The 25,644-nt window shown below is 35.0% G+C and overlaps 1 long non-coding RNA gene and 1 pseudogene across 1 annotated transcript; both read right to left on the bottom strand.

Moving 5' to 3' along the window:
• Positions 1 to 10,004: 10,004 nt before the first annotated feature.
• Positions 10,005 to 11,026, bottom strand: LOC148769100 (uncharacterized). Its single transcript, XR_016032012.1, has 2 exons — positions 10,930 to 11,026; positions 10,005 to 10,841 (listed from the first exon to the last, which is right to left on the bottom strand). It is a non-coding gene; the product is annotated as an uncharacterized LOC148769100 (long non-coding RNA).
• A 3,787-nt stretch (positions 11,027 to 14,813) lies between these two features.
• On the bottom strand, positions 14,814 to 15,594 carry LOC148769099 (secreted RxLR effector protein 161 pseudogene; annotated as a pseudogene).
• Positions 15,595 to 25,644: the final 10,050 nt, after the last annotated feature.

Here is a 25,644-nt window from a genome sequence, read left to right as displayed (position 1 = left end):
TATGTAATTGTTCTGCCGTTGACAGTAAATTAACGTAATATTATTTTTTTTTAATTTTTTTTTTGTTTGATTTGTTGACAAGTCAACGTAATTATATTACTGTCGTTGACAGTGAACACAATAAAATTAATGTCAACAACATCAATATTATTATTTTCTTAGGTTTTTTGTTTTGTTTGAGTTATTCACGGAGTAACGTAATAATATTACTGTCTATTATTGTAATATTACTGTAAACACAATAATATTATAGTGGTATACGGTAATATTACATTTGTTATAGTAATATTGTTGTCAACCACATCAATATTATTATTTTGTTTTGATTTTTTTGTTTGTTTGACTTATTCACGGAGTAACGTAATAATATTACTGTCTATTATTGTAATATTACTGTTGTTATAGTAATATTACTGTCACTCACAGTAATATTAATTCTTTTAGCTTTTTATTATTTTTACATTTGTTGAACGGTCAACATATTAATATTATTCTATTATACAATAATAATGAGTTTTGCTGTGTTAATATTTCTGTGTTAGAGATTAATATAGCAATATTGCGTTGTTAAAATGTAGTTTAGTTAATTTTAGGATTAAATACACTTTGCACCCCTGTACTATCAGCACTGTCGCATTTGCCCCCCTGAACTACGAAATGCGACGAAATGACCCCTCACATTACCAGTCAACTGTTAGAACTTTAACACCGTTAGTTTGTGTTGTGTAAATACCTTTTTACCCTTACCTTATAATACAGAAAACATCAAAACAACATTTTCTAACCATTTTTCGAGACAATGTAACTGAGAATTTTTTCTCCTTTCCCTTTCTTCTTCTCCATTTCGAATGAACACAAATTCTCCATTTGTAAAGCCATTTAAAGAGAATCTGCTTTAGACGAAAAACAGTTCTCTGATTACACCTTATTTTTATGGACCTCCAAATTCAAGAATCTCCTTCATCGATGATTTCTTTTTATTTTTATAGTTGCAGTAACCGCAATAGACTGTTGGAAATGGTTTAAAAATCAGAGCAACCCAAGAAAGTGGGTGCAGAGCTTAGAATTGTTTTGAAGAATTATTGCGAATATTTTTTTTCTTTTGTTCAATGAATGCTGTTTTTATCTTGTTGCACTTAATTTATGTTTTTATGGTGAGGTATTTTTGGGATAATTAAAATATAATAAAATAATTCTGAATTTAATTGAAAAACTTTAATTTTGCGGAAAAGTATATATTAGAAGATGAAATAATTGATCTTAATTTACGTATCAAAAATTCAAAAATAAAATAAAATCAAATATTTACGTATTTTTTATATTTAATCAATTTTTTTAATAGAGTACTTTTATTTTTCTTTAATTATTTTGTCATTTTTATGAAATAATATAACTTTTTTCTATACCTTGTGGTTTTATATTTTTCGGAAGGGTAAAACTGTCACTAGAAGGTCAACAACTTTGGTCAATGTGCCACATCATCCATGATAAACGGAAAGATAACGAATGCTAACAACAGGGGTTTTTTTGTCGCATTTGATAATATTGGGGGGCAAATGCGACGGTGGTGATGTACAGGAGTGCATATTGTATTTAACCCTTAATTTTACTGTGTTTAATAGTAATATAGTTAATATTACTATCAATCACAACAATATTGTTGTTTAAACGAAAAAAAATGTTACATAAAGAAGACAAAAAAAAGTCAAAGCCTGAGCGAAAAAATCCGGAAGAATAAAAAAATTCGAAAAGTCAACGCCGGAATCCGGCGGCAAAAAAATGTTTTGAAAAAAAAAAGTTTTGGGTCAAAATTGAATAATTTATGAAATTTTGGGTCAAATTAAGGTTAAATTAAATTAAGGATGAAATTGGAGCATGTTAAAGTATGAGGGACTATTTTAGTCTTTTACAAAAATCTTAACCATGTGCGGACTTATTTGTAAAGGAGTTTTTTGTGTGGATTTCTTTATGAATAAGTATCTATTGATGAGCTTATTTGTAAAGACCCCTTATATATAAAGATACCATTTATTCCTATAAACAAATATTTAGTTTATGTGGTCTGCTTGGTTTAAAATTAATGAATATAGGCGATTTCTTTTCTTGATCATGACGTGGAGGTAGGGGTGGAAATCAGACGAAATCGATCGGAAATACCTTTTTCGGAAATTTTCCAATTTATTCGGAAGTTAAAAATAGGTTCCAATTTCCGTTCCAAAAAAATCGGAATTTCAAAATCCATTCCAATTTCGGAATACCTCGGAATTGGCGGAATTTCGGAATTTTTGGAAATTGCATTAATCCTTTTTGTTCCACAATCGGAAATAATAGTAATTTTAAGATTTTATTTCCTAATATTTTCGTAATTTTCCGGCAAAATGCAAGAATCCAAAACAAAGATCAATAGGATGAAATGTAAACACTTGTAAAAAGAACATAATCAGTTATTCAAAACAAACATAGTTCTTGCAAAACACGAATAGAAAAACAATTCAGAAATATAATATATATATATATATATATATATATATATATATATATATATATATATTATATTTCGGAAATAAAATCGGATCGGAAATCGGAATTCCAATAATTTTATATGTAATTCCAATTCCATTCCAAAAGTAATCGGAAAAATCGGAAATCGAAATATCAGAAACCGGAATGAAAAAAAAGTTTCCAAATTTGAATATTTTCGGATCGGAATTGACGGAATTCAGAAATTCGGTTCCAATTCCCACCCCTACATGGAGGTCACCCACACAAGCATTTAATTAAAAAAGAGATACTGAATGTTTCTTTTTTTGGCAAATAAATCCACCCATACCTAATTGTTATGCCAAGATGACACTCAACCTTTTAAAGTCACTTAAATCATGATTATAAGGCATTCTTTAACCCCCCTACTTCATCAAATCACGAATGTTGACATTGACCTAATTTTAACTGCCACGACAGTTGACTTTTTTATTTTACGTCCGTCACAGAAAAAAGTGTTAATCTTTTTTAGTGTTACTATGAAAATTATTGTTTTTTTGTGAAAATAAATGTAAAAAAACATTTACTGCTATTAAAAAAAACACATTTGTTTGGCCATTTTAGATTGTTTATCAGTATCATGGACGATTTGAAAGAAAAATTTCAACTCTTCAATTCATAAAGAAGTATTATAAACATGAGAATTATTGAACAATATAAGTCATACGGTATTACTAGGGGTGAAAGTTGGAACGGAAATTCTAATTTCCGCCGGTTCCTATCCGAAAACCTTCAATTTTGGAACCAACTTTTTTCCATTCCGACTTCTCAAATTTCGATTTCCAATTTTTTTTAAATTGGAATTGGAATTATATAAAGAGAATTGGAATTTTCGATTTTCGATCTGATTTAATTTCCCAAATAAATTTTGTTTTTTTCCCCGAAAAATACCCCTATAAATAATATATATTATATAATACTTATATTAAGTTTTTTTTTTCTCTGAAACAGTTATTTGATTTAAGTTTTGTTTTAGGATTTTGGCATATTGAATTGTTCTTAGAAGTTTTATTGCATACTATGATGTGGTTTATTTTTATTTATTTTTTTGAACTGAAATTTAGTAGTTATTAGTTTCACTTTTATCGAAGTGGGTGTTCTTATTTTTGGAAAATTATGAATATCAAAAAACAAAAAACCCCTCTAAGTTTTGAAATTTTAAAACTTATGCGATTTTCGAAATTTTTCCGAAATTTCCGGGCTTTTTGGAATTTGAATGAATTATTAGATTCCAAAACTTTTGGACTTGGAATTAATTTTGTACTTCCAAATTTTTTGAAAATTTTCCCAAAACACTTATTCCAATCCAATCTATCCGACTTTCACCCGTAGATATTGCAAGTGAGGATAGTTCTTAGATTATATAAGATCTAGAGTTCGGACCCCAATCATGTTTTCATAGAGAGTGAAAATGAAGACTTTTTTTTGACAGGCTAATTTAATAGGGGTAAATATATTTATTCTTCTAACTAGGTATTGAGTTTGAGCTTAATGCAATTACTACCCTTGTAAAAATCGCAACAGTGTATTTTTCCCCTGTCATAAAAAAGTTAGCAAATACCCCCTGTATTTATGTTTAGATAGCATACTCGACCCATTTCCCTTTTTCCCGTTGACTGGTTGTTAAAGGACAAAAATACCCTGGGGAGGTTTCTGCAAAAAAATTGGGAACCAAATTGAATTACTAAAAAATTGTAGAAACTTAATCAAATAATAAGTTAGGAGACTGAATTGTAATTTTCTGGAAAATACATTATATTTATAAAATTATGGGAGCTGAAAATACTATTTTGGGAAAAAATATCGTCTTCACCAAATTTCTTCTTCCCATTGAAATCGCCACCACTACCAACAAACTCCCACAACATGTCTCCTCCGCTCTTCTCGCCGCAGACACCTCGTTGCCGTTTCTGTGGCTGGGAAAATGCGGATTAATCGACAAGAGACATCTTCTGGTGCTGCAGAAATTGATCGCCTGGTGCGCGTTTGTTGGAAGTTAGTTTGCAGGTGATGGAGTTGAGAAAAATTGACGAAGAGGAGAGGTGTTTGGCGCCCTCACAAACCCGATTCTGCCATAAGAGAACGGTGTATATTGCGGCAGAGAGTGGTGGTGGTTTGGTGTCCCCGCCATGGATGATGGCCGAGAATGGTGGTGGTTTTATTTGAGAAAATTGGATATTATTCAATTAATTATTTTTTAATTTATACCGACTACTTATTAAAAAGTAAAGGAAAAAAAGAAAGAAAGAAAATAAGTTGGGGGCAATTCTGTCATTTCAAGCAACAAAAGAGGAAGAAAAATCGCACAAACCGCGAGTGAGACACACGATTTGCGACAAGGGAGTTTTTTGCCTTTTTGACTAATAAATGAAGGGGGGTGGTATTTGGGAATTTTTTTATGACAGGTGAAAAGTTGCGATTTTCACAGGGGTAGTAAATGTAATAAGCTCTATTGAGTTTAATTGTTCGTTTATTATTAAGGGCCTATTACAAATAAGTCCATCATGGGCTACTTATTCATAAAGGGGTCCAGACAAATGTTTTTTTACAAAGAAGTCCAGACATTGTCCATAGGTGTGGTAAAAACTAAAATACCCCCTCATATTTTAATACGCTTCAATTTCATCCTTTAATTCAATTTAACCCCAAATTTCACCAATTTTCAATTTTGGCCCATAACCCAATTTTGAGTACAATTTCGTCCGTCGCCGACGTTAGCTTTTTTATTTGTTTTTATTATTATTTTTTATTTTTTTTATTATGTTTGCTTATTCTGCCGGTTTCCGGCGTTGACTTTTTTCAAATTTTTATTTTATTTTATTTTATTGTTTTTCTTCTTTCTGCCGCCACTGGCCGACGGCGTTAATTTTTTTTTTTGATAACTTTTTTTTTCTTCAACATTTTTTGGCCCGTTTAAACAATAATATTGTTGTGGGTGACATTGATATTAACTACATTACTATTTAACGCAATAATATTAACAATATTACAGTTTAACATAGTAATATTGTTATATACTCTCTAACAAAGTAGTATTAACACAACAAAAATCACTATTATTATGTGATAGAGTAATATTAATATGTTGACCGTTCAACAAATGCAAACATAATAAAAACCAAAAGAATTAATATTGATGTGGTTAATAGTAATATTAATGTCAACCACAATAATATTACTGTAACAGCAGTAATATTACCGTCAACCACAATAATATTATTGTGTTGACAATAATATTATCGTTGACAATACATTTACATAATTGTACTGTCGTTGACAACACATCAATTTATTATTTTTTTGGATTTTTTTATTTTGTTTGATTTGTTGACAAGTCAACGTAATAACATTATTGTCATTGACGGTAAAATTACTGTAAACACAATAATATTATTGTCAACTACATCAAGATTATTTTTTTGACCTTTTTTATTTTATTTGATTTGTTGACCGATTAACGTAATAATATTACTGTCTACTATTGTAATATTACTATAAACACAATAATATTACTGTGGTTGACGGTACTATTAATGTCGTTACAGTAATATTACTGTGGTTGACAATAATATTACTGTCAACCACATCAATATTATTTCTTTTGGCTTTTTATTATGTTTACCGCTGCTGTTATACGGTCAACATATTAATATTACTCTATTGCACAATAATAGTGATTTTTGTTGTGTTAATATTACTCTGTATAAAACAATATTAATGTGTTAAACTGTAATATAATTAATATAACTGTCAACCACAACAATCTTACTGTTTAAAGGGGCCAAAAAATGTTGGAAAAAAGTTTTGAAAAAAAAATATTAATGTCGGAAACCGGCGGTCAACGGCGGCGACGCGCGAAATTGTACATAAAATTGGGTTATGGGTCAAAATTGGATAGTTAGTGAAATTTGGGGTCGAATTGAAGTTAAATTGAATTAAGAATTAAATTAGAGTATATTAAAACGTGAGGGGGTATTTTTGTCTTTTACACACCTCAGAACAATCTATGGACCCCTTTATACATAAGTAGGTCATAATCAACTTATTTGTAATAAACCTGTTTTTTGTTTATTATTATTGACATGGAATTTAGATGATTGCTAAAGGGTGAGTACTTCAATATTTAATGGCCGACTACATCAATTATTTTTAAAAACAATTGTTGTAAAATAAAGCCCATTAGCTAAGCATAATGAATATACATAACAATTACGCGAGTGAACGGAAGCTAGAGCAATATACATATATAAAGAATTGCCTACATATATATGCCAACAAAATTCATGGTATTATCCAATATAACAAAAACATAAAGTAATATAGAGAATAATGCTATGGTAATCGAGCATAAGAAAGTCAAGGAAAGACTGATTTTATTTCATCACTTTGTACACTATTTATACACAAATTTGGGATTAGTCACTAGTACACTTGTCAAATATTGCCTAACCATTACTAAGTACTTGACACGTGTGGAGCACTTGTACAAGAATGAGAAAGCCATATGGTCCCCTGTAATGCTAAAGTCTAAATGCATTTATAATACTCCCCCTTGGATTTAGCACTATTATATTGGTTGTAAATTTGGATCAATGAAATTGATGCCTCATTAAAAATCTTGAGCCAGAAAATCCAGTGGGAAAAACTGGTCGGAAGGAAAAAAAAAAAGTGCATAACTCAAATTCAAGTCACGTGTATAAGCTGCCTCGTTAAAAACCTTAATTGGAAAATCCAATGGAATAAGAACCATTCGTAAGGGAAAAAAATATTGCTCCCCCTGGAATCAGCTATGTAAGCCCCCGATATGGGCTGTCAATCTATTTTCTGGTTGTCTTATTAAAAACTTTGAGCTGGAAAACCCTATGAAAAAAACCAGTCAAAAGGGAAAAATAGTACAACCATAGTATTATGTGCTCCCCTTGAAACATATAATATAAGCTTCCAAAATAGTCTATTTGAACGGGTATAAGTTGCCTCGTTCAAAACCTAATTTTGCTAAAAAAAAGGATAGACCGTTTAGCACTCTGTGTAATTATCATGGACATAATATAGTGGATATGTGTTACAAGATACATGGTTATCCTCCAGGATATGCCACTAGGAGATCTTCTTTGCCTCCTACTAGGCCTCATGCTATTAATCAGGCCAGTATCACTGAAATTGCAGATGCTCCCAATCCAGCTGAACCTGTATCAATGGACAATTTGCTTCAATCTTTGAGTTCTTCCCAGTGTCAACAACTCATGACACTCTTTGATTCCCAGCTCACTCTTGATCAAGGCTCCAATTCTCATCACTTTTCTACCTCCAATAATGTGACTTGCTGTGTTTCAGGTAATATTCAAGGTAAGTCTCTTCATCTTCATAAACTTAGTTGTATTTTAGATTCAGGGGCTTCTAGACATATTACTAATGATAAGTCATTATTTTCTACCTTGAGACCTGTTTATAATGCCTCTGTTTTTTTTTCAGATAATACCTGTTTTCCAGTACATGAAATTGGAGATATTTCCTGAAATAATATCACACTATATGATTTTTTTTTATAATCCTAATTTTAAATTCAATCTTATGTATGTCAGTGCTCTGTTACAGTTATCCGGAAACAACATAGTTTTGTCTTGTGATGGCTTTGTTTTACAGGATCAATGCGAGAAGATGATTGGCAAGGATAACAAAGTGGATGTCTTTATGTTTTAGACATAGATCATTGTAATTCACCTTTTTTTTTTCCTTGTAATGCAGTTTCTACATCTATTTGGCACAATAGGTTATGCCATCTTTCCAGTACCAGTCTTGATTGCCTTAAATCTTTGCTTCCTATTTCTACTAAAGATAGTTGTAAACTCGATCCTTGTTATATTTGTCCATTGGCATAACAAAGGAAATTATCCTTTGAATCAAATAATCATGTTTCTACTTTCCCTTTAATTTAATTCATTGTGACATTTGGGGTCCTTACAACACTGCTTCTCACACATGTCATAGGTACTTTGCTACTATAGTTGATCACAGTAAATATACATGGATATGTTTACTGAGGCCAAAAGCAGATATTACATACATTCTAAAAAATTTCCAAATGATTTCAACCCAATTTGGGATTCAAATCAAGGCCTTCAAATCAGACAACGCTCCTGAACTGCTTTCACTCAATTTTTTCATGATTTAGGTGTGGTTCATCAATTTAGTTGTGTTCAAAACATCAACACTTGCTCAATGTTGTTAGAGCACTATATTTTTAGTCTCATATTCCTATACAATTATGGTTATAATGTATTTTGACTGTAACTTAAATATCTTATAAACATAATTCCTTCTAAGATTTTACAGGGATCTGCACCTTATCAGAAGCTAGACAATCAACCAGCTCCTTGTGGCATGGTGAAACTGTTTGGTTGCTTAGCCTTTGCCTCTAATCTTGCTCAATCCATAACTAAATTTGATCTAGAGCAAGAGTTTGCGTCTTTATTGGATATCCTACAGGCATAAATGCATAAAAACTTTATGATATTCAAACCAAAGAAGTCCTCATATCCAGAGATGTTATCTTTCATGAAACTGTATTTCCATTTTCTTTAAATAAAAATTTGGATTCTGTTTTTACTCATAATCCTTTTGAAGATATAGTACTACCTTTTTCTGATGCTTCTCTACCTCCTGTACACCTTCATGAAGACTTATCAATAAATCTTTATGTTTTTGAGGATCATACATCTGCCTCTCAATCACCAGATCCTCCCATCCAGACTTCTACAACCATTGCTCTTCTTCACAGAAGATACTCAAGACAAGTTAAGAAACCAGGTTATCTTACTTTTTATCACTGCAATCAGGCTTCTGATACTGTCAAACATCCTTCATCTCAAGTCATAACATATGACAAACTATCTCCTTCTTATCATAATTTCATTATGAATATTTCTACTGATGTTGAACCCACTTTTTATCTTACTGATGTGAAGCATGATCACTGGAGAACTGCTATGAATGATGAACTGCATGCTTTAGAATCTAATAACACATGCATTATTGTACCATTTTCAGAGGGTAACAAACCTATTGGCTCTAAGTGGGTGTACAATATTAAAACAAATTCAGATAGTACTATAGAAAGGTTCAACCAGACTTGTAGCTAAAGGATATAATCAACAAGAAGGTATAGACTATATGGAAACCTTTAGTCCTATAGCTAAACATGTTACTGTTAAAACCATCATTGCTTTAGCTGCATCTAAACACTGGCATATTCATCAGCTTGACATCAGTAATTCTTTCTAAAATGGTGACTTGTTTGAAGAAGTGTACATGTGTCTTCTTCTAGGTTATAAACCTACTCTTTTTCATGTTAATTCTTAGTCTCATAGACCCTTGGTCTGTAAATTGACCAAATCTCTATATGGATTAAAACAGGCTTCCAGGCAATGGAATGCAAAATTGACTGAAGTAGTTCTTACTCTTGGTTTTACACAGTCCAAAACAGATTATACTTTGTTTACAAAAGGTTCTAATGATACATTTGTTGCCATTCTGGTCTATCTAGATGATATCTTGATTACATGACCTAATTCCACAACAATTTCTACACTAACACAATCCTTAACTACCTTCAATAAACCAAGAGATCCTGGTGCTTTAAAGCACTTTCTTGGCATAGAAGTGGCCAGATCAGCTCAAGGCATCTTCATTTCATAGAGGAAATACACCCTGCAACCGCTACATGACTGTGGTAATCTTGGCCCTAAATCAACAGAACTTCCCACAGATTCCAACCGAAAACTAGCTTCAGACATTGGAGAGACTTTGCTAGATATCTCTTCTTATAGGAGACTTATTGGTCAGCTCCTTTACTTAACTACCACAAAACCTGACATCTCATATTCAGTGCACAAGCTCAGCCAGTTTGTCTCCAAACCAACTCTAAAACATCTTCATGCAGCTCAACATATCTTGAAGTATCTCAAGGCAGCTCCATGACAAAGCCTCTTCTTCTCGTCCTCTTCACCAGCAATGTCTCTTAAAGCCTTTGCTGATGCTGATTGGGGTTCTTGTCTTGATTCCAGAAAATCCACTACAGGTTTTTGCATATTTATAGGAGAGTCCTTGTTCTCATGGAAGGCTAAGAAACAAGCAACAGTTTCTAGAAGCTCAGCTGAAGCAGATTATAGGGCTCTGGCTCATTTAGCTAGTGAGTAAATATGGCTTCAACATCTTCTTCAGGACCTGCAGACAAACATCACCACTTCCGGCCACAGTCGCATACTATGATAACCAAGCACCTATTCATCTTGCCAGCAATCCTATATTCCACGAGAGGACAAAACATGTTGAAATTGACTGTCACTACATTACATATCAAGTTCAAATTGGCATAATCAAGCTTCTTACAGTGAAATCCGAAAATCAGTTGGCATATCTGTTTACCAAGGCTCTACCGCGTTGCAAATCGTATTCGCTGTTGTCCAAGATGCATGTTAGAGATATCTACCATCCATCTTGGGGGGGGGGGGGGGTGTTAATATAATATATAATTAATAAATTGTAATTTTTTTATTATAAACGCATTTAAAAATGCAACTTCTAGATAATCCGCATTAACAACTATTATACTGTCTATAATAGTGTTAGTTATGAATTAGTTAAAGCTATAAATAGCTTTAGATATCCAGCTTTTCTGGTAACTTTCTTCTTTTAATAAAATTCTTCTTCTTTCTCAAGAAGCTCGACTCTCTCTATCCACTAGAGATTCTATAGCTTAGAATACCATGAATAGGTGTTGCTAAGATGTGGGCTGAAAGTGTTGAAGTTCATGATGGAACTAGTCAACTAGACAGCCCGAATCCCCAATCTGAGTTTAGAAATTGGACTGATCTTTTGATGCCACGATACGGGATTTTTTTTCCTAACTTAATATTTTTCGTTGATATTTATTAATGATTTCAGGAAATGGATTCTTTGTTCGGAAGATTTAGGGGAGCGAAGAGAAGGAAGTCAACAATAGGGTGTTCACACTACAAGAAAAAGACCTTTCGACAACATACAACACGTGTTGTTAAAACATATAGACAAGACGCACGTGAACGTGGTAGACCAACATGTTGTTAAAGCCTTACAATTTTAACAACACGCTATGAGTATTGCGACGCATGTTGCAGTTGAAGAATAACAACAAACACATTATGTTGTGATAAGCTATTCACAAGATGTATTTTTATGTTGTAACAGACTTTATAACAAGCTACCATGGCGTCTTGCGGTAGAGTTTCAACCAGATCCGTTTGCACCTTGTGGAATGATTTATTATTACAAAAAAAAAAAATTTTACATAATCGTAATCAAAATGTACAGAAGTCTGATTTCCAATAATTTTTGAATCAATACAATTTGAAACAAGCGAGAATTCTCTAAAAGTAATATAATGGACTAAAAGTCCGAGTATCAATCCCACATAGAATATTCAATTATTAATTCTAGACGCTAATTCTACCAATTATGATCAAGCCCACCCTACATTGTCAAAAGTTAAGGAAATAGACTAAATTAAAAGTAAAAAAATTAAAGCAATTTAAACAATAAAAAGCAACGAAAGCAATTAAACACGAACATTAATCAGAGAAAACAAGCATATGATTTTATTCTCCCCCTATGTGATTATTAATTCCCAAATTCCTTCTTATGCAAGTTATCAAATCGGATTACTCACCTGGGATGCTAAATTAATCATAACCCGCTTCTGCGTGTATTACGATTCTAATACTCTAAATTCAATTATATTATTGTATTCCTACGCAATTAATTCTAGAACACAGCATGAACCACAAATCACTATAATGGCTACCTAAGAGATTCACTATATTCCTATGTTAATGCCACAAAGGCTCTTCTACCACCGTTCTAATTGTTAACCCAATCTTCCGATTCATGCGATTAATAATAACATAAAAGCACATAAAGTGGTCACTTTCACGCACTTAATAAAACAAGTAGAAGAAATAATCCGAAATTAAAACTTGCATAAAATCATAGAATTGGGTTCATAAATCCCACATAGGGTTCCAAATAAATGTTGGGAATCAGGCATGTGTACGCAGCATAAAACAAAATTTTTTATATGAAAAACGATTTCATTCATATAAACACGTACTCGACAATTGTAACTAATTACGTACCTTAACGCTTCCAGTGAAATTTAAACTACATCATGCATATTAATTCGATAATTAAAACATGTCGCATGCTCGCAGTAAATGATAATACATATACAAACGATTTCACCAAAACGTTCACGCAAAACCATACATAAAAAATTTCACAAAAACATTCAAGCAAAATCATACTACGAATATCAATGTTTAATTTAATCTAATTAAATTAAAACCTAATACATACGGATCCAAAAATTTACCTCTTGAAACGTGAACCGAGTTCTCGGATTGAAGTAAACTGCCACGGAAACCAATCCGTGGAGTCGGGAGGAGCAGCGGCGGCGGACGCGTGAGATTCACGCGCTATCTTCGGGTGGCGCGTGAGGGTGCGTGCGATGGTGGTTCAGCGGCGGCGCCCCGGCAGATTGATTCATTTTTCTTTCTCCTCTCAGATTTCACCTCGTATACCAATTTCTACTAAATACGTGGCACTAGACACGCAAAAGTTAGAATAAATGGAAGAATAAAACAAAAGGAATAGAACTACCAATAATTATCGGCGCGTGGGGCATCGATTTCGGACGACGGGGCGGCGACGGCGGAGGAGAGGTAGCGGCCGTTAGGTGAGGTGAGCGGCCAGGGTTTTGTGATGTGTGTTGTGTGTTTTTCAAGACCTATAAATCTTGTATTTATAGTGTCCTGTATAAAAACCCTAACGGGCTTAAGTTGGACCGTGCCCAACAGCTTAAGTTCATTAGTCTTTCTTCGCTCGTTTCTCACAACTCAATGATTGGAAAATTATAACAATTATATTTTCGGAATCATTGAACCTCGTCATTACACATGCCAATTCTCGATTTCCAATTTCTAAAAGTGGAAACCCTAATTCAGTGGACCTTCTCAATTTGGAAACTTCCCAATTTAGAAATTCACTAAGATGTTCGCCTAGTTCTTTCCTTTTCTTATGCTTATTCACAATTCCAAATTACGAATGTTGGACTCAATCATATCGACTTCCAATTATGCAAAGATTAAACATTTTAACTCTAACCGTCTATACAAAGAACTCGAGTGCACGAGCAGTGTGACCCTCGATGGTTCAGGTGTAAGCTAGCCGTGGGTCCACAACTCTTTGTGGTTTAAACTCGTCCCTAGAGTTAAAATTAAGATGAAGCTCGTTTCAACTTAATCACCCAACGAATCAAGATTGGCGACTAGCAACTACGCGTCATGAATTCCTATATACAAATGAAGTGCCTGTAAGAACCATGTGATATAGTTAACGTACAATGCGATCCCTTCGATTCATATGTCCCGATTGAACTAGAGGCATTGGTTCATCGAGACCTCCTTAGTAGTTAAATGACTGTAGGATCGTTCTAAATGTTGTAATCGGTACGTGCATGACTTAGAGAATCGAATTCCCTAATCATCACTTAGTCACCTTTGGCCAGAGACTTTAAGATTACAAACTATGAGAACACACAGGACATCCAAGACTATTCTAGCGATCGAATCTCCAATTAAAATGCACATACCTCTCACTAGATTTCGGACTGCACGAACACTGGCCCTTGGGGCGGTCCTCGGTGGAACTCAGGGACAGGTCACGATACAACTGGTCCTCTAGTGAATTAACGGTGGTGTCTAGGTCTTAAGGACTACTAGTGTACATCTTTACCATAGAGATCTCTACTCGATTATTGAGAACCATTTAGAGATTTCTAGGATGTGGGAGTTCAGTGAACTCGTCAACTTACGAGAACCCACTTATGCATGCCGATATCACAATACCGTTTACTGATGAGATCCAGTACACATACACTAAGTGCTATTCTCTTAATGTGAAAGGCCGATATCCTCATTAGTAGTGTAACCCTTCAGCTAGGAACACATTTTAACAGTTATAATACTTAAGTAAATATCTCACGATCCTAAAAGATCAATTACAAGAAATTGTAATATTTGTAAGGACCATATCTATGTTTGAGCTAGGGACAAAAATATAGAATGCCAAGGTGTTTTATCATTAATACGAAAAATGATTATTTATTACAAGAATAAATTGAAAGACCACAACCACAAGTTGGCTTGTTCGTCACCTACTCTAATAATCTCCCACTTGACCTAAAACCAACTACCCATAAATCGTAATCCCATCGACTCTCGATATTTCTCGTGGACAGACCTTGGTAAAGGCTTTGTGAAGGGGTCTGCAACGTTCTCTTCCAAAGTGACTCGTTCTACTTTGACTTCACCTCTATCAATGATCTCTCAGATCACATGATACTTCCTCAGAATATGCTTGGACTTCTGATGAGATCTCGGCTCCTGAGCTTGCATCACGGCTCCGGTATTATCGCAGTACAATGGTACTGGATCATTAGCATTAGGAATAACACCCAAGTCTTGGATTAATTTCCTTATCCAAGTCCCTTCTTTTGCAGCTTTGAACGTAACAAAATATTCATCTTCGGTAGTGGAATCGACTGTCGTGCTTTGCTTGGAACTCTTCCAACACACGGCACCACCATTAAGCGTGAATATAAATCCCGAGTTCGACTTTGAGTCGTCCTCATTCGTTTGAAAACTAGATTCGGTAAAGCCCTCTAATTTCAACTCGGCACCCCCATAGACCAAAAATATATCCTAAGTCCTTCGTAAGTACTTGAGGATATCTTTCACAACCTTCCAGTGAGCTGGACCGGAGTTAGACTAATATATGCTTGTGACACTCACAACATACGCAATATCAGGTCTAACACATAGCATGTCATACATTATGCTTCCTATGGAAGAAGCATAAGGTGTCCTTTTCATCTCCTCGATTTCACTAGGTGTCTGAGGACACATGGATTTCGAGAGATGAACCGCATGGAACATTGGCAAGAATCCCTTCTTGGATTCTTTCATGCTAAACCATTTCATAACGGTGTATATGTATAGTGTTTGGGATAAGCCAAGCATCATCCTTGCTTTATCTCTATAGATACGTATTCACAATACGTAAGATGCTTCTCCCAAATCCTTCATTGAGAAACGTGTGGACAACCAAGCTTTAGTCTGTTGCAACTTTCCTACGTCATTCCCAGTGAGTAGAATGTAATCGACATAAAGCACCAAAAATATCACTGCCCTCCCACTAACCTTCTTGTATACACAAGGTTCCTACGGGTTCTTCTCAAAATCAAACTTTTTGATCGTTGAGTCGAACCTTATGTTTCAACTACGGGATGCTTGTTACAATCCATAAATGGATTGCTGGAGTTTGTTAACCTTTTTCTCAATTCTAGAAGATATGAAGCCTTCCAGTAGTGCCATGTAAATTTCTTCCCCAATGTGTCCATTAAGGAAAGCGGTCTTCACATCCATTTGCCATATCTCATAGTAGTACCACACAGCTATGGCCAGCAAAATCCTAATGGACTTCAGCATTGCAACTGGTGAAAAGGTTTCCTCACAGTCAACACCTTGCCTTTGAGTATATCATTTTGCTACCAATCTAGCTTTATAGGTCGATACCATTCCATCCACTCCAGTTTTCTTTTTATAGATCCACTTGTAGCATATGGGAACTATTCCCTTGGGTGGATCTACCATGGTCCATACCTTGTTGGAGTACATGGAGTCCATTTCCGATTTCATGGAATTTAGCCAATGTCCCATGTCCGCATCCGATACGGCCTCATTGTATGTTCTTGGATCTTGTCCAAGTTCAATATGATCTTCATCATTTTCGAGGAGGAATAACCTATCAGGCATTTTCCGAACTCTTTCGGATCTGCGTACTAAAGGTTCAAGAGGTATATTAGTGGTTTGTTGTATTCACTCGATTACTTGTTCTTGTGTTGAACTTCACTTTGCGGTTCTTGAACTACTTCTAGGCTGCCTTTTCTATCTGATAGAAACTCCCTTTCTAAAAAGGTGGCATTTATTTAAACAAACTTTTTTGCTTCCTTTATATACTGGGATTCATATCCAATTGAGTTCTCGGGATACCCCACAAAGTAGCATAAGTCGGATTTACTATGCAACTTTTCTCCCATTAGTCGCTTCACATAAGCGGGACAACCCCATACTTAATATTTTTAATGTTGGGCTTCCGGGAATGCCAAAGTTCGTATGGTGTGGATTTAACTGTTAGAGTAGGTGACCAACAAGCCAACTTGTGGCTGTGGTCTTTCCATTTATTCTTGTAATAAACAAACATTTTTCGTATTAATGATAAAAACACCTTGGCATTCTATATATTTGTCCATTTGTCTCAAATATAGATATAGTCCTTACAGTTATTACAAGTCCTAGTAATTGATCTTTAGGATCGTGAGATATTTACTTTAGTATTATAACTGTTAAACGTGTTCCTAGTCGAAGGGTTACGCCACCAATGAGGATATCGGCCTTTCCCATTAAGAGACTAGCACTTAGTATATGTGTACTGCATCTCATCAGTAAACGGTATTGTGATATCGACATGCATAAGTGGGTTCTCATAAGTTGACAAGTTCACTGAACTCCCTCACCATAGAAATCTCTAAGTGGTTATCAATAATCGAGTAGAGATATCTATGGTATAGTTGTACACCATTAGTTCTTATGACTAGACATCACCGTGACTTCACTAGACATCCTGTATCGTGACATGTCCCTGAGTTCCACCGAGGACTGCCCCAAGGGCCAGTGTTTGTGCAGTCCGAAATCTAGTGGGAGGTCTGTGCATCATAGTCGGGGATTCGATCGCTAGAATAGTCTTGGATGTCTTGTGTGTTCTCATAGTTTGTAATCTCTAAATTATCTGGCCACAGCTGACTAAGTGGTGATTAGAGAATTCGATTGTCTAAGTCATGCACGTATCGATTACAACACTTAAAACATTCGCACAGTTATTGAACTACTAAGGAGGTCTCGATGAACCAATGACTCTAGTTCGATCGGGACATATGAATCAAATGGATCGTACTGAACGTTAACTATATCAAAAGGTTCCTGCAGGCACTTCATTTGTATCTAGGGAATCATGAGGCGTAGTTGCCAGACGCCCATCTTGATTCGTTGGGTGATTAAGGTTAAACGAGCTTCATCTTAATCGAAACTCTAAGGGACGAGTTTTGACCACAAAGAGTTGTGGACCCACGGCTAGCGTACACCTTAACCATCGAGGGTCACACTGCTCGTGCACTCAAGATCTTTGAATAAACGGTGATAGATAAAAATGTTTTATCTTTGCATGATTGGAAGTCAATATGATTGGGTCTAACATTCGTAATTTGGAATTATGAATGAGAATAAGAAAAGGAAAAGAATAGGCGAACATCTTAGTGAACTTTCTAAATCGGGAAGTGCCCAAATTTAGAAAGTGCACTGAATTAGAGTTTCACTTTTAGAAAGTTGGAAATTGAGAATCGGCACTCGTAATGACGAGGCCATTATAATGATTCCGAAAATGTAATCGTTACAATTTTCCGATCATGGAATTGAGAGAAAACGAGCGAGTAAAGAACTAACGAAAACCCTAGCCGCTCGCCTTGATTTATAGGTCTCGCACACACACAACACGTATCACAAAAGGCTAGCCGCTCGTCTCTCTCTCTAGGTCGATCTCTCTCGAGGCCACCACCGCCGCCGCCGCCGTCAAGTCGTCAGAATCGGCCCCCTTTGGCCGATTGTCTTTGTAGTTCTTTTCGTCTTTTATTTTCTTCCGTATATTCTAACTTTTGCGTGTCTAGTGCCACGTATTCAGTAGATTGAAATATAAGAGGTGAAATCTGAGAGGAGGAAGATCGAAGATTCGAAGTACCGAGGAGCAGCCCTGAGCCAGCGACGCACGCGCTGCCGTCGTAGCTTCGCCGTCGCCGCTTCCCGACTGCACTGATTGGTTTCCATGGCAGTCTTGCTTCGATTCGTGCGCCAACCTCACGCTTCAAGAGATAATTCTCGAATCCATTATTCGTTAGGTTTTTAATTTAATCAGATTAAATTATCCATGTTTGTAGTATGTTTCGTGAATTAATATGTATTTTGTGTTTACATGAAATTCATGATTTACTGCGAGCATGCTAAATGATTTACTGCGAGAATGCTAATTGATTTACTGTCGATTAATTTAATTCGCATGATTGTCGTTTTTAACTTTCGTTGGAAGCGCAAAGGTACGCAATTAATTGTTTAATAATTGTCGGGCATGTGATTATGTGATTTAAATTCGTTTAATTCGCATAAAATTTTTGTTTTCCGCTGCGTACACGTGCCGATTCCTCACAATGGTTTCAGAGCTCGTTGCGCAATTAATTGCGTTTTTATATGCTATGCTTATTTTGATGCATGTTTGATTTATTAAAGTTGTGATTGTTGTATTATTTAATTGGGTGTTTTCGAAAAGTTTAAAATATTATTGAAATATTGTTTAGAATTTTTCCATCTTTAAAATTGTTTAAAATTGGTAAATTAGATCTGAAATTTAATTTTAAAATGTCGGTTTTTATCAATTCGGATCGAACCGGTCGGACCGGCCAGTTCGATGGTTCTATTCGATCCAATTGACCAAATACACGTGGATTCGGGTCGGTCAGACCGGTTCTCAGTCTGACTGACCCAGCCCACTGATTTGGGTCAACTAGACCGATCAGAACCAGACCTTTTCGGTCCGAACCAGTCAGACCGGTCGGGCCGAACCGGTTCACTGATAATAGAAAAAAAAATATATTTCATATTTCTAAAATTGAACTTAAAACAAATTGATTTAGCGAACATAGATTTAGGAATCACATAGTGTAACACCTCGCATTTTCGGTAAAATAATATTATTTAATTTTACCACCTTTATGTGCATATTTGTGATATTAGAATTTATAATAATTCTTGCATGATTAGTATTTACGTGAATTAGGTGATTATGTGAATTATGTGATTATGTGAAATATATGATTATGTGAAATATGTGATTATGTGAATTATGTGATTATGTGATTATGTGAATTATGTGCTTATGAAATATTTCGAGATATTATGTCGAAATAAATTATTTTTCATAAACTAGGATTTTATTCTTGCATATAAATTTAAATGAGCATTTCATCATATTTGTGCATGCACAAAATTTTAGAAAATAATTTTTTTATCATGCATTGTAGGATTTTTAGTTAATGTAGAAAATTAGAAAATTCTCCCCTCATTTTCTTGAATTTTCACACACATACACACACACACACACACATGATTTAAAGAAAATTGCATATTAATTAAGAAAAGACATGGATTAGTGGTTGTACTTTAAGCATAGAAAGAAATACCTAAAAGCTAGCATCCCTACCCTCTAGACTAGGCTTGCTTTTCCACTCCCACACACCACTTTAAGACCAAAGGTCTTTCTTCTTCCTCTCCCTTCATTTTCTTCGGCAGCCATAACACCTCCACCATAGCCACCACCTTCTCAAGCTTGAACCACCCAAGAACCACCACCACCCATATTTTCAAAAATTGCAAAATCACCCCCACAAAAGATGTATTTTCCTTTCTTCTCCATTGGCTTTGAACTCTCCAAAAACTCTATAAATACCTACCATGCCCAAGATTAAAATGCACTCTCAAACCTCACTCTTACTATTTATAAGTTCAAAGTATCCTTCTATTTCAATAGAAGAAGAATTTTCGGCCAAGGCTAAGTAAGCTTCCTCTTCCACTTTTCTTTTTCTTTTTTTCGAAAAGAGCCAAGCTCTTATTCATCCAAGTTCTTCTTGTTCTTCTTCTTCTTCTTTTCTTAATACATAATCTAACTCTTAACCTCTTCTTGTATTAGAGAGAAAAGAGCTAACAAATCCTTCCCCTAAAGATAGAGGTGAGAATTCTTGAATTCTTGCTCAAACATGCAACACCACTAGTATTTTCGGTTTTTATGTGTTTTTATTGTTTATCCTTGCATATTATGTGATTATATGGCTTAGATGATGATTGCATGTTAGTGTTTTGAAAAGATAACTTTGCTCTTAAAGTTTTATGCTTTTTCGAAAAATTTGGGGAAAAATGCTTAAATTGCTTATTTGGCTTAATTAGTACCTTGCATGTGTTTATCTAGTATTTGATTGTTGATTTGTGAAAATAAAATGAATTTTTGGCCTAACCATGAAACTTTCGGATTTTTGGGGGTAAAATGCTTAAATTGCTTATTTGGCTTAATTAGTGTTTTGCATGTGTTAATCTAGTGTTTGATTGTTGATTTGTGAAAAGAAAATGAATTTTTGGCTTAACTAGGGAACTTTCGAATTTTTGAGGTGAAGTGCTTAAAATTGCTTATTTGCCTTATTTGATATCTTGCATGTGTTGATCTTGTGTTGGTTGTTATTTTAAGTCCTTGCATGTTAAGATTGGTGATTGATTGTTGATCTAAGGTCTTGCATGTTAAGATCTAGTGATTGATGGTTGATCTAAATTCTTGCATGTTAAGATCTAGTGTATTTACTTGAAATATTGCAAAGATGGAAGTCTTGAATTTTTATTCTTGTAAAAATGATAGATTTAATGAACTTTTGATGTTAGATTGTCTTTGCATGTTAAGATTTCGGTTACTTTATGTTTCTATGGCTAAATGATTTTGTGAAACTTTATTTGTAGTTTCCTATGTGCTCTTGCTTGCTTATATGAATCATTGGGTGTGAGGATGAGAGAAGGGTAAGTAGAAGGGTGCATGTGTGGGTGAATTAGTGTCATGAATTTTTAAAAGGTATAAATATGATGGAAAGTCTTTCGAGGTTACGGTAAATATCCCGGGTACGCCGAGTCGGTACCGTAGGGCCTAGGGGTGGTTTGATTCCACGTAGATAGACGGATTCAAAATATATGAGGTTATTTACCGGTAACTTAGGGATTCCCGATGATTTTTCATGTCATGCATGTCGCATTATGGTGTTGAGGATATATATGGGAAAATCTCACTCTATGGTTGGGATCGTAGGGTTATAAAGGTGGGGTTCTCATTCTATAATCTTCAATACGTGTCATGGCATAGTGTTATAAAGATGGGATATTCTCACTCTATGGTATTGGGATCATAGGGTTATAAAAGTGGGAATTTATCTCACTCTATGCGTGTGACAATTATGTGATGAAGAACGCCGACGAAAAAGGGAAGTATATGATTGCTTTAATTTATGTTGCATGTCCATGTATAAGATATATGCATGTATATATATAGATATATGTATGCTCTATGTGTTATGTGTATTCGATAATACTTCAAGATTCTCATTGAGTCCTCAAAGGCTCATATAGGTGTTGTATGTTTGTAGTTATACCCGATTTGGAGCCCGAGGAGTGAAGTTGGGAATCGAGCTCGAGAATCGGAAGCAGATCGTATGGAGGGGTTGTGGATTGTGTTGGCTCTTATCTTAGTTATGTGGTTTTATTTGTATAATATGCTTGTAACAACTTTCGATACGGTTTTAGGTATTTTCTACCGTTCGCTTCCTCCGATCGGTGGAAATTATTAAAAGACGATATGTGTAATAGTAAATAGGATTACCCCATTTTGAATATTTAATCGGTAATCCGTAGTATTTTGTAAGCGAAAGCGAATTTTTATTATCTATATGCATGCACGCTTTTCGGCTAGTAACCTCTCTGTGTTTTGTCTCGATGTTTGGAAATTATTTTCATATAGGTGCTCTGCTTAGAAAATCATGAAATTTAAGAAGTTTTTGCATCTCTCTGTTTTCATCATTTTGATAGGTCGTTTGCGTGATTTGGGTAAGTATTCAATTAGTTATGATTTATCTCTCAGTACTGCACTGAAACAGGGTCATTCGGGTGTTTTCTAGTATAACTCGAGTTTTACTCACTCAAATGCCTTGTTTCCACTTGAGAAATGTTTTAAACTTGTTTTTATGCCTTTGGGTATAATTTAATAGTTTTTGGGTCAGTGAGGAATTTATTATGAGTTTTCAAAACTCCCTTCCCTGTTCTCGATTTTAAACTGAGTGATTGTGCCATTTTATTTAAATCTCCCAAATGGCCAACCATGTTTTAAAACTGTTTTAGCTGAGTGATCTAGACCTATGTTAGATGATACGGTAGTATGTTGGGGTTATTTTCATGAGTAGTTTAAGAGGAATTAATTTTTAAAGTTTATGCACTGAATCTGTCCGAACTTGCATTAAGTCCATCATGCCTAGTTATTTTCTAGTCTTGCATGTAGCATGTATTTGTGTTAATTTGTTGATTAAGGTTTAATATAGTGTGACCTCTCTCCCTCTGATTTAAAAAGAAATTTGTTTACGTAAATTTATATCCACAATAATCATTTTTAAAAAGTCTTCCGCTGAAATTACATATAATAAGAGTAATCGAGATAGGGGTGTCACACATAGACCAATCCAAACCTTCTGATCAGATAAAACTTTTTCTAAAATTCTCTCATTCTTAATCTAATTAAGAACTATTTCAAGCTATAAATAAAAAACCAATTTGTTGAATTTGTCTTTCCTTCTGCCAACGGTTGAATTATGTGTAGCCCTTTACTATAGTGCAGTAAGCCGTGTTAGCGGGGAGTGCTACGGTAAAGTAAGTTGTAATTCAATTGACATAACGATGAAGGTAGCCATAGAAAAGGTTATGATAGATTAACATGGTCTACTAGATTAACTAGGTATTGCATTAGTTTGACATAATTAAGTTCTATGAGCATCTTTGATTGGTAGGTTAGACTTGACACACGAAGATTTTGAATTCGCGAGATTAACTTAGGTCATTATCAAGTGTGAGGAAAATTAATTTAGGGTCATATAAAGGATATGATTGATTGTGATCTACCTTTGGGCAAATATAATCGGGCTAGGTTAACTACGGCCCGTATTTGTCTACGTAGTCTACGGGTCATATTTGTCTATTGGACCTACAGCCCTTTAATAAAAATCGGTTTTCTCGTTTGTCTACTAGAGGGAAGTGGAACTCGATAAATTAGTAGGAGAACAATTAAATAATATAAGTCCAAACATTTAATTGTAAATTTTATTTATTACGAATCTCTAATAATCCTCTTCTCTAAACCTCTCAGATAATCATGTCTAAGAATCCCATAATATCAATCCTCGACAATAAACTCAATGGCCCTAATTACCTAGATTAGTTGCGTGGTTTTAAATTTGTGCTAACCGTTGAGGGGCATCTCCATGTCCTTAATGAGAGACTTCCTTCCCCTATACCCGACTGACACTGCGATCGATGTTGAAAAAGAAACTTATGAAGCATGGAAGAAAGACGACATTCATGCTAGGTGCTACATGATAGCCACCATGGAGCCCGCGCTTGCGAGGAAATATGAGTCTCACTTACATACTTTCGATATCAAGGCTCATCTTGATAGCATGTATAGTGAGAATATTAGGGGATCAAGGTACGCTGCTACAAAGGAGTTGATCACTGCGAGACTGCGCGAAGGGACTTTGGTCCACGAGCACTGTCTCAAAATGATCACTCTCCTTGAAAAGCTAGTGAACCTTGATGTCACCCTCCCTGCCGAGCTCTCGTTGGATTTGATAATGTTGTCTCTTCTTAGTTCCTATGAATCATTCATGGTGAACTTCAACATGAACAAATTAGATCCTCCCTTGGATGAGTTAATGAATATGTTGGTCAGTTTCGAGTCTACCATTAAGAAAGAGAAGTCTGTTCTCGTTGCTGCTACTTCTGGGAAGAAGAGTTCTTCCCATAAGAAGAGAAATGAAAGAGTTCCCTTCCCAAACAACAAGTTCGAAGTGGGTGAAGGTAGTGGGGGCCCCAAGGAGAAAGTCAGCAAGCAAGTTGATGATGCTTGCCTGATTTGTGGAAAGAAAGGACATTGGCGCTGCAGCTGCAAGGCTTAGCTAAAGCAAAAACGTTCTGAAACGGGTACGTATTTCATTGATGTAAATTTGTCTGTCAATTCTTCTTCTTGGGTATTAGATACGGGCTGTGGCTCACACTTGTGTAATAATTTGCAGCTAATGACAAGAAGTAGAAAGCTTAGAGCGGGTGAGACCTATCTAAGGATGGGGAATGGAGCAAGAGTTGCTGCTGAAGCCATTGGCACTATTTACTTAAATGTTTTGGATTCTAATTTTCCTATTGTTTTGAACGATTGTTTATTTTTTCGGTCTCTCATTAGATACCTTATTTCTATTTCTGTTTTTGATATCGAAGGTTAGACTTTTGTTTTTGGAAATTCGATTTCCATTATACAAAAGGATGAAAATTTGATTTGCAAGGGACGACTATTAAACAACTTATATGAACTAAATCCAAATGAAATACCAATTAATGTTATATCAGCAAAACGTAAGGAGATAGATCAAAACCCCGCACAACTTTGGCCCGCTAGATTAGATCATGTCTCTTTAAGAAGGATGAACAATTTTGTTAGTGAAGTGGACTCCATGAAATCCGAAATGTATTCCATGTACTCCAACAAGGTATGGACCTTGGTAGATCCACCTTAGGGAATAGTTCCCATAGGCTGCAAGTGGATCTATAAGAAGAAAATTGGAGTAGATGGAAAGGTATCGACCTATAAAGCTAGATTGGTAGTGAAAGGATATACACAAAGGCAAGGTGTTGACTATGAGGAAACCTTTTCACCGGTCGCGATGCTGAAGTCCATTAGGATTTTGCTAGCCATAGCCGCGTGGTAAGACTACGAGATACGGCAAATGGATGTGAAGACCACTTTCCTTAATGGAGACATTGAGGAAGAAATTTACATGGCGCAGCCGGAAGGCTTCATATCTTCTGGAAGTGAGCAAAAGGTTTGCAAACTCCAGCAATCCATTTATGGATTGAAACAAGCATCATGTGGTTGGAACATTAGGTTCGACTCAACTATCAAAGAGTTTGATTTTTAGAAGAACCTGGAGGAACCTTGTGTATACAAGAAGGTTAGTGGGAGGGCAGTGATATTTTTAGTGCTTTATGTTGATGACATTTTTCTCATTGG

The sequence above is a fragment of the Erythranthe guttata genome, chromosome 7 (assembly GCF_056151865.1).
Source record: "Erythranthe guttata isolate IM_541 chromosome 7, IM_541, whole genome shotgun sequence".
NCBI classification, from domain to species: domain Eukaryota; kingdom Viridiplantae; phylum Streptophyta; class Magnoliopsida; order Lamiales; family Phrymaceae; genus Erythranthe; species Erythranthe guttata.
The sequence above is the reverse complement of the archived record's forward strand: the minus strand, read 5'-3'. Positions and strand labels throughout refer to the sequence as shown.